General features: G+C 55.7%; 1 non-coding gene across 1 annotated transcript; it reads right to left on the reverse strand.

The window, feature by feature from the left end:
* Positions 1-1,533: 1,533 nt before the first annotated feature.
* On the reverse strand, positions 1,534-1,687 carry LOC121401737. The gene has a single exon (XR_005966476.1). It is a non-coding gene; the product is annotated as a 5.8S ribosomal RNA (ribosomal RNA).
* Between the last annotated feature and the right edge of the window lie 8,645 nt (positions 1,688-10,332).

Raw genomic sequence — 10,332 nt, forward strand, 5'->3', positions numbered from 1 at the left:
CCTTATTGGTCTTAAAAAGGACCGCCACTCCACTATAAGGCTCGGCCGCAAGAGACCAAAAGGATGGCCCGCAAATCCATTGTTTTTTCGATTGATGGAGCACGGGCAGATGACACAATCTGGTCTCTTGCAAAAATAAAACATCTGCCTCAACTCGGGAGAGAAAAAATATGGCCGCATTCCTAGCACTTACAGACTTCACACTCGCAAGATTAATGGTCACAAGGCTAATTGGAGGGGGTACAGCCATTTAAAGGGTGTTTAAGATGCAGCAGCTTCCGCCCTCCTCTTTATCCTCCTGTCATCCTCCGAGCATTCCCTTTTAGCTCCCGTCCCCCCGTGCCCCCGTCCCCGCAGCCCACCACGAGGGGGGGCCGGAGAGAGAGGGGGGCGGGAGGAGGGAGGCCACCGGGGCGCCTCCTCCAGCCTCCTCTAACATGCCAGAGGCTGTTCACCTTGGAGACCTGCTGCGGATATGGGTACGGCCCGGTGCGAGATTTACACCCTCTCCCCCGGATTTTCAAGGGCCAGCGAGAGCTCACCGGACACCGCCGGAACCGCGACGCTTTCCAAGGCGCGGGCCCCTCTCTCGGGGCGAACCCATTCCAGGGCGGCCCTGCCCTTCACAAAGAAAAGAGAACTCTCCCCAGGGCTCCCGCCGGCTTCTCCGGGATCGGTTGCGTTGCCACACTGGGCGACCCCGCCGCCGCGAGCGCCCGTCTCCGCCACTCCGGGTTCGGGGATCTGAACCCGACTCCCTTTCGATCGGCCGAGGGCGACGGAGTGGCCCGGTCCGGCCGGCGCTGACCCGCCGGGTTGAATCCTCCGGGGGGACCGCACGGACCCCACCCGTTTACCTCTTAACAGTTTTACGCCCTCTTGAACTCTCTCTTCAAAGTTCTTTTCAACTTTCCCTTACGGTACTTGTCCGCTATCGGTCTCGTGCCGGTATTTAGCCTTAGATGGAGTTTACCACCCGCTTTGGGCTGCATTCACAAACAACCCGACTCCGAGGAGACCGGGTCCCGCCGCGCCGGGGGCCGCCACCGGCTGAGGGCTGGGCCTCGGTCAGAAGGACTTGGGCCCCCGAGCCGCGCCGGGGGGTCCGGTCTCCCGAACGCCACATTTCCAGCGCCCACCGGGCGGGCGGGGATTCGGCGCTGGGCTCTTCCCTCTTTACTCGCCGTTACTGGGGGAATCCTGGTTAGTTTCTTTTCCTCCGCTTAGTAATATGCTTAAATTCAGCGGGTCGCCGCATCTGATCTGAGGTCTGAGTCGTGGGGGGTGCAGCCCCCGGGATGGGGGGGGGCCCGGGCTCCTCCCGCCGGCGGGGCGGCAGCCGTGAAGGGATCCACAGACAGCCGCCGGCCGGGCCGGGGCCCGGGCGCCGGGCTGCGGGGCTCCCGCTGCCCCCGGAGAGGGCGGGGGGAGCCGCCGGGGCGGTCTGGCCTTGGGGGGACAAAGGGGAGCAGGCCCCTGCGACGACCCCAGCCGCGCCGGGACGGGACCCGGCGGGGGCGATGGACGTCGGAGCGACCCTCAGACAGGCGTGGCCCCGGGAGGAACCCGGGGCCGCAAGGTGCGTTCGAAGTGTCGATGATCAATGTGTCCTGCAATTCACACTAATTGTCGCAGCTAGCTGTGTTCTTCATCTACACTCGAGCCGAGTGATCCACCGCTAAGAGTCGCGAGCTCTTGCTCTCGTTCGTTTCATTTTTTTTCTCGGCAGGGCTACCGGCGCGCGGGGCGCCTGCTGCTCCGGCGGTCGCGGCCCGGGCTCCCCGCGCCGCCGGGGGAGGGCCGGCAGGGGGCACAGGACGGTGGTCCTGCGGCGCCCGCCCGGGCTCGCCGTCTCCCCCCTCCCCTCCGGCTCCCTCCCGGCCCTTCCCTCCAAGGCGGACAGGGTCTTCGAACCACCCGGGGCGGGGAGAGGCGGACGCAGGGGCTATGTTTCAGCCGTTTTTACAGGCTGAAACATAGCCACTTTTACGGGCTTTTTGAGATAACAAAACAAACAACCTAAAAAAAAAACACGACTAAGACAGAAAGATAATGAACCCAGGCTACTCACTGTACCCAAGTATGAGCCCAATCATAAAAATAGAATGTTTTCAAAATCTACGGGAGTGAAAAAGCAAGAAAGAGAGGCTCACCCTGTAACTGAAAAACATCAGTGAGAGGCAATATAAATCAAGGAGGATCGAAACAGAGACCCCTCCACTTGGACCTCCAAGTTACCTCCTCCATCCCCTGTTTTTCAAAAGATCTTAACTTCCCGAGCTCACCCAGAATCATGTTAACCACCACCTGAGGAGGGGAAATCTCGCGCCTAAGAGAAACCTGACACCGTGCATTCCAAGTGAAAAAGCGGACGACAGCACTAACTAAAAACAGTGTGTGTAAATCATAATTCCCTTGCCACCTGAATGCCCCGTAAGACCACTCCTGGTAATTCCAACCAGAGAGACATGGGATCTTCAGCGCCATTGAGACCTGTTTGTATACATCCATGTTAAAGGGGCACTGAAGCAGGAAGTGATCCATTGTTTCCAATGCACCACCGCACTCCTCTCGCGGACAACCACGATCATCAGAACGCCTGTATTTCAGATTCCCATTAACATAGAGCTTCCCGTGGAAAGACCGCCAAATGATATCGCTTAACTTGTTGGGGACCCTCGGGGAGTTGACTAACGAGAGCCCTGATCTCAAAACCTTGTTTGGGCAATCCTTTAAGGCAAGCGATGCATGAAAATAGGAGGTCAGGACCCTCCTGTCCAACTCCCTCTGAGGAGCAGACCTGATTTCTCCCACCGTCACACACCACTTCCTAATAACCTTCAGACCCAGCACAACATAGGACGGGAGAGCGCCATGAGGTGCCCGCACACCCTTTGCCAAGCAGCCATCTAACCAGTCCTTCAGGTAAGGGGAGACCCAGACCCTAAAGATCTCTACCCACAAAGGAGGCTTCTCCAAAAGGAGGTTGGAAAAGTTGTATTTAATAAAGGCATTCGCGAAGAATACCACGGGGTTTATCATATCTAAACCCCCCTCCTTCCTTTTTTAGGTAGCTGACATTCTTCTTTATGAGGTTCGTCCTGTTTCCCCATAAAAGCTGAAAAAACAAGTTGTTGACCCGACCATAGAGAGACTCTGGCAAGAGACAGACATAACTGACGTAAAGGAAAATTGGGACCAAGTAGGTTTTGATTAAGTCAACCCTTTCCCTTAAGGAGTACTTAAAACCTTTCCACCGATTGACCAGAGTAGTTGCGACCTTCAGTTTTTCTTCCCAAATTAGAGTTGCGTAATCGCCCAGAAAAAAATTGATCCCCAAGATTTTAATTTGGGTTTGGGCCCTTGGGTAGACATCCGGGAGCTCATAGGCAGGAGCTCCCTTACCCATCCAGAAAGCTTCACACTTCCTCCTGTTAATCAAGGACCCTGAGGCCCTTGAATAGTCCTCCAACAGACAAGCCACGGCCTCAGCCTCCACTTCACTGGAGATGACTGCCGTGACATCGTCTGCATAGGCAGTAACCTTCAAAGCCCTTCCAGGAGACAGAGGGACCCCCGCCAACACTCCTCCATCCAACCTCCTTATGAGAGGATCGATGGCAAAAGCATATAGCAGAGGACTTAAAGGACACCCCTGCCGCACCCTAGAAGAGACCTCGAAGGGCTTACCAGACCAACCATTCACAAGTGGGAAGCTCTCTGCCCTGCGATACAAAGTCTGCAGCCAATAAATGAATTTACTAGGAAGACCGTACTTACTCAGGATCAACCAGAGGTACTCGTGATTAACCCTATCAAAGGCCTTGGATTGGTCCAACGCCAGCAGATACTTGCCCCATTCATCCGCCTTACACCATTTCAGGACCTCCCGGATGCCAAGGACGGCAGAAAATGTGCTCCGGCCCTTTACAGTGCAATGCTGAGAATGAGACAATAGCTTTTCTGAAAAAAGAAAAGACGATTAAACAGTATCTTTGCCAAAATCTTTCTATCCGTATTGAGAAGAGCTATGGGGCGCCAATTCTCAATACGCGTCTGATCAAGACCTTTGGACAACAGAATAAGGGCTGAGCATCTCATGGAGTGAGGGAGCAAACCCTCATCCAGGGCAGAATTAAATACCTCCATGAGATGAGGGGCCAGGAGATCCACAAAGGTTTTGTAAAATTCGGCTGTTAAGCCGTCTGGTCCTGGAGATTTTTTAAGGCCTAAGCCATTTATTGCCTCTCTGACTTCATCAACCGTTATCCCATCATCCAAACCCTCAAAGAGATGTCCTCATCCCTTTGGAACCGAGTCTCCCCGAGAAAAGAATCCAGGTCAGCCCGGGAGAGTTCTTAACAATATCGAGAATCCCAGAGGCCGAAGTCTCCAAGTCCCCGATCTCGTTCCGCAGGCCACCTATGGATCTGCGGGCAGAAGCCTCCTGACAGTTCTGGAAAGGGTCAGGTGAATGGTATTTCCCGTAGTCCCTCTCCAGAACCAAAGAAGAGAATCTGTCATACTGATACTCCCTTATTAGAGCACGAACTCTGGACACCTCCCCACTAGAATCCACATCGGAAACCAACCTGTTTAATTTTCTCCTAAGGGACTGATAGACGTGTTCTCTACCAATCTGGATGTTGTTCGCTAGGCCTCGAAAGAGTTTTGCGGCCCTCTTCTTGACCATCTCCCACCACTCCATCCTAGTTCTGCAGAATCCTATTAAAGTCTCCTGGGCCTGAAAAAAGTCCAAAAAGGATTCCTCCCCCAGGAGGGTCGAATTTAGACGCCAAAGACCCTTACCTCTCGGAGTAACCTTTGAGACATTCAGTGACATCCGCACCATACAGTGGTCGGAGAACTCCACAGGGATCACCTCCGGAGGTGACACCGCTGAGCCCTCCTTAACAAAAAACCTATCTATTCTACTCCTACAACTACCCCTAAAAAAGGTGTACCCAGTGTGGTCGGGACTATGCTGAATGTGCACGTCCACCAACCCTGCCTGTTTCACTATACTATTAAGGGAAATGCTATCATAGCCCAACCGGCCCGCTATGCACCTCCTGTCTTTTGGCCTAGTCACGATGTTAAAATCACAGCCAAAAATAACCAAAAAAGAAAGGGCTTAACCCTGGTGAAGAGTTCCTTCCTCGCCCCCTTGGACTGTGGCCCATAGATGTTAATGAGGCGAAGATTGAACCCACCCAATAGGACGTCTAAGACCATACATCTCCCCAACTCTACCTCAACCACTCGTTTGACTGTCACTCTTGTGGTTTTAAACAAGATTGCCACACCACTGTAAGGCTCAGCCGCAAGAGACCAAAAAGAAGGCCCACACAACCACTCCTTTTTGGCCCTGTGAAGTTCAGGGAGGTGGTTGAGCCTGGTCTCCTGCAAAAATAAAACATCCGCCTCAATTCGGGAGAGCAAAAAGTAGGCCGAATTCCTTGCACGTACAGACTTCACACTTGCAACATTAATGGTTACAAGGCTAATTGGTGGGGGGACAGCCATTTAAAGAGTGTTTAAGATGTGGCAGTTTCCGCCCTCTTCTTTATCTTTCTGTCATCGTCTGAACATTCCCTTTTGGCCGAAAGGCCTAGAGGAAGATGCTCAGCCTCTTCCAGATTAATTTCCTCCAACCCTGAACACCCATCAGAGCTGAGGTCTGCATCACATTCGTCTGGCCTCATACGCTCCAACTCCATGTTAATTTCCTCCTCCCTCTCCACCCTTTCACCCCAGGACAAAGGAGAGAACTTATTAGAGATAGAAACACAGTGGGACTCTAAGGAAGCCTTAGCCGCCCCAGGAGATTTTTCCTTATCCCCTACCTGGATCCACTCACTCAGCCTGACATCCCCTTTCTGATTTTTTTTCTTGGAGCGTTGCGGCCGACTCCGCCTAACAGGAGGATTTTTCATGCCCATAATTTCCGCCTGTTCGCCCTCTGAGCAAGAGACCATTCCGAGCGCAGTGGATCCAGGAGGGACCCTACCCCGAGACAGCACCTGTCGCCCTCTACTTGCCTTTCCTCCCCTACCAGAACTGCTCCTTTGAGAAGATCTAATTTCAGCAGGCCCAGGGAATGAAGAGAGAGGGGAAACAAGAGGTACAGGGGAGACAAAAGAGAGATCAGAAACAATACCATCATCAGGGGGCACAATTACAGAGGCATTAACGGAGAGCAATGAGGGACCTTTGGCTACCTGGGGGGGTTCCTGGGGGGGTCCTGGACTCTCACTCCCTCCTCCTCCCCCTCTCTCCCGGCAGCCACATCCCCATTTTGCACTTGAAACTCCATCGATTTTATGCCATGAGGAGGGACAATTGCCATAAGGATGTCCAAGCGTTCCGCACAGATTACACCTAATGCTCTGCGGGCAAACTTTAGCCACATGGCCTACACCAAGGCACATGGCGCCCTTAAGAACATCACAACTGATGCTCAAGTGCCTTGTCGACCCACACTTCCAGCAATGTCACGGCTGGCCAGGATATACCCGGCCCCTTCTGGGGGGACCCCCGCTAGAGCGTGCCTCACCCCTATCCTGGGAACCCCTAGCCTGTAGGCCTTTGGACTTAATCGACCCCTTCAGTGCTGCACCGTAATTACCCCCTGTTCCCGAGGGACCCAGTCCCACAGATCCATCCTCATTTACACCAGGGGGCTCAATATTCTTACCTGACCCAGTTAGAGAGGTAGAAACAGAAGCAGTAGAGATAGGAACCACGGGACTTGGGACAGAAGTGGTGGGAACAGAGACCCCAGAACTAGGGAGAGCAGGCTGAGTCACTGAGGCAATACCCCCAACTGTAGTAGGCAAAGATGTTTTAGCTTTAGGAAGAGAAGATTCGTCACACAAAACACCCCCCACAGCCACAGGAGGAGATTCACATTCTATCTGCTTAATCAAATCAGGCATTGGTACAAGAGGGGATAAGATAACAGAAACTTCCGGTTGCTTACATACATTAATAACGCTAGACAGTGGGGTACTTAAATTTACAGACAGTGGATGCAATACTGTACCCAATGACGCAGTCCCCAGCACATTTGTAGGAAGCTCAGAGCCCTGAGCGGTGTGTGGCTGGAACCGCAAGACCGGCGGTTTGAGGCGGACGCCGATAGGACTCGCAGATGAGGAAGCAATCTTCGGGCCCTCCAATCCCGACTTGGCCCCCTTCTCCTCATTCTGCTGGGACACCCTGCTTCGCGGGTACTCCTCACCACTCTCCCGCAACTTCTCACTCTGCTCGTCGAATACAGAAAGGCCGGACCGACACGGACTGCCCCCTTTTGACCTCTCCGGTGCGCTTCCGGGTTCCGGCAATGGCGGGAACTCCTCCTCTTCCGCTGTCATTGACTCGCGACCCGCTTGGGTGTGCCATTGGGACGAACCAGGTTTAACAGGGCTGAGGCGCACTTTGCACTGCGTCAGTCTACACGCGGATGCCAAGGATATTTGCGAGGACGCCATTTTGCCTGCAGCTGCCTCCTCAGCCCCGCTCTCGCTCGATTCCTGGACGAATTTACTTTCTTTTCTCTCCTTTTTCTTCCCTTTTTTTCCTTTAGGGACGACCTCTTCCGGGTTGATGGTCTCAATTTCCTCAGCCGAAAAGACCATTAGGTCAGCGCGCAGATGCTCCGGGGATTCCACCGATCGGATTTCCTTAAGCATGCCTGAAATCCCTTGTGACGCTGACCCTGGTGATGACTCGCGGCTCTGGCCATCTCTCTGCCCGCCCTCCAGCATGGAATCTCCAGATGCATTGGGCCTTGGAACAGCTCCTGCAGCCTCCTCCCCAGCAGAAATCGCACTCCCTTTCTTTTCCAGGAGGAACCTGTCTTTATTTGCATACCGTTCCTGCATCGCTCCGACACCCTCGCTTAGGAGGGCTAACTCGGCCTCCAGGTCCCGGAGCTCCTGCTGCTGGCGTTGTATTTCCACCTTCCTCTTTGGACGGGCCAGGCTGTTGAGTCTGGAACAAGTAGAAATGTTACTTTTTAATAAAGACTTAAGCTTTGAAATTTCTCGTCTTTTCCTTTCCAGCATGGTTAAGCCTTTTGCAAGGCTCAGGGCAAACCCCTCGTCCCCAGGACGTTTTGCAGGGTCAAAGGAAACATCAGACCCCCTAGCTGTAGAATGGGTCTGGGATAGATATGCCTCAGATGAAGGCTGTAGGGTAGGCCACCTTCCAGGGCTCTCACCCCCAGAGGGCCTCTCCTTCCCCAGGCTTTCACCGCTCATCACAGGGGAAATAGTGCCAAAGAACTAGGATACTCAGGAGCTCACTTAGAACACGTCTGTACTCCGCGGCTGCTGGCACCAGACTTGCCCTCCAATAGATCCTCGTTAAAGGATTTAAAGCGTACTCATTCCAATTACAGGGCCTCGAAAGAGTCCTGTATTGTTATTTTTCGTCACTACCTCCCCGCGTCGGGAGTGGGTAATTTGCGCGCCTGCTGCCTTCCTTGGATGTGGTAGCCGTTTCTCAGGCTCCCTCTCCGGAATCGAACCCTGATTCCCCGTTACCCGTGGTCACCATGGTAGGCGCAGAAAGTACCATCGAAAGTTGATAGGGCAGACATCCGAATGTATCGTCGCCGTCACAGGGACGTGCGATCAGCCCGAGGTTATCTAGAGTCACCAAAGCGGCCGGGGCGCGGGGGCCCCTGATTGGTTTTGGTCTGATAAATGCACACATCCCTGGGGTCAGCGCTCGTCGGCATGTATTAGCTCTAGAATTACCACAGTTATCCAAGTAACAGATGGAGCGATCAAAGGAACCATAACTGATTTAATGAGCCATTTGCAGTTTCACTGTACCGGCCGTGCGTACTTACACGTGCATGGCTTAATCTTTGAGACAAGCATATGCTACTGGCAGGATCAACCAGGTAGCCACCTTCCGGGCCCAGCGCTACCGGGTCCCCTTGGCGCTCCCGGCGGCCGGGCCTCCTGTCCGGGGCGGGGGCCCACTCCCGGCCGGCCGCTTCCCCCGGGGAGGGGGGGCGGCGGTGGGGGGCCGTGGACTACTCCTCTTTCCGTCTTCTCTTTCTGGGTCTCTGGCGAAAGGCCGGGTGAAACGGGGTGCTCGGCCGGGCCAGGGGAGAGGAGTCCGCGGCCGGGGGAGCGGAGTCCCCCAGGGCGGGCTCCCCGCCTGTCCGGGCCTTCTTCGGGCGCCTGCCGGGGTCGGACAGTGGCTGGGGAACTCACGGGGTGCGGGCGCCCCCGGCCGCCGGGGCGGCGGACGGCCCGGCGGACCGCGCCTGGGGCGAGGTGGGAGGGAGCCTCCCTGCCCGTGTAGCGGCCTCCCCACCGGGGGGTTGGCCGGGCAGAGGGCCCTCCCCGCCGGAGCGGGACTCGGCCGCGGAGTCTTCCGAGACCGGGGACCGGGGCAGGAAACGCCCCGGTTCTTTTTTCGGGCGCCCGTCGCGCCGAGAGCCGGTCTCCCCCTATCTTCCTGCCCGCACATGCCAAAAAAGCGTAGCATGGAGGCGCCGTGCGGGGGGCCCGAGAGGCCGGGCCGCCAGCTCCGCTCCCCGGCAGGGGCGGGCGAATCCGTCTTCATCGAAAAAATAGGCGCCTTTCCGGGGCGGCGGGGGGGCGAGCCCGCTCCCCCCTGCCCGGGCTCCGGGAGCTCCCGGTCAGACAGGCGGCCGGGGACCGGGGGACAAGCCTGCTCCCCCTGCCCGAGCTCCTGGAACTCCCGGTCGGCCTGCAGGGCCGGGGGACAAGCCTGCTCCCACTGCCCGAGCTCCTGGAACTCCCGGTCGGGCTGCAGGGCTGGGGGACAAGCCTGCTCCCCCTGCCCGAGCTCCTGGAACTCCCAGTCGGGCTGCAGGGCCGGGGGACAAGCCTGCTCCCCCTGCCCGAGCTCCTGGAACTCCCAGTCGGGCTGCAGGCCGGGGGACAAGCCTGCTCCCCCTGCCCGAGCTCCTCTGGGCCAATATCCTCAAACTCTGAATCTGAGGAACCAGGCACACAGGATTCTATATCCTCTTCATGCATACGCCTTTACTCCTCTTTTCGTCCTGACTCTCCTCCTCTAACTCTACCCTCTCCCTCCATGACAGAGGCCCATATCTATTTGAGGTATCAACTGATAAAGCCTCGTCCCTTCTCCTACAGACCTCACTACCTCTTGAAGGGTCCAGACTCCCTTTCTTCCCCACCTTGACCCACTCAACAAGGGTAGTCTTCACACTCCTTTCCACTCTCCTAATTCTCTCCTTGCTTGACAAACCACCTGTCGCTGGAAAGGAGCCAGGCTTACCTACAACCTTTTTCTTTATCCTGTTTGTGTCAGGCTGAG

This window comes from Xenopus laevis, chromosome 3L, assembly GCF_017654675.1.
Source record: "Xenopus laevis strain J_2021 chromosome 3L, Xenopus_laevis_v10.1, whole genome shotgun sequence".
NCBI classification, from domain to species: Eukaryota; Metazoa; Chordata; class Amphibia; order Anura; family Pipidae; genus Xenopus; species Xenopus laevis.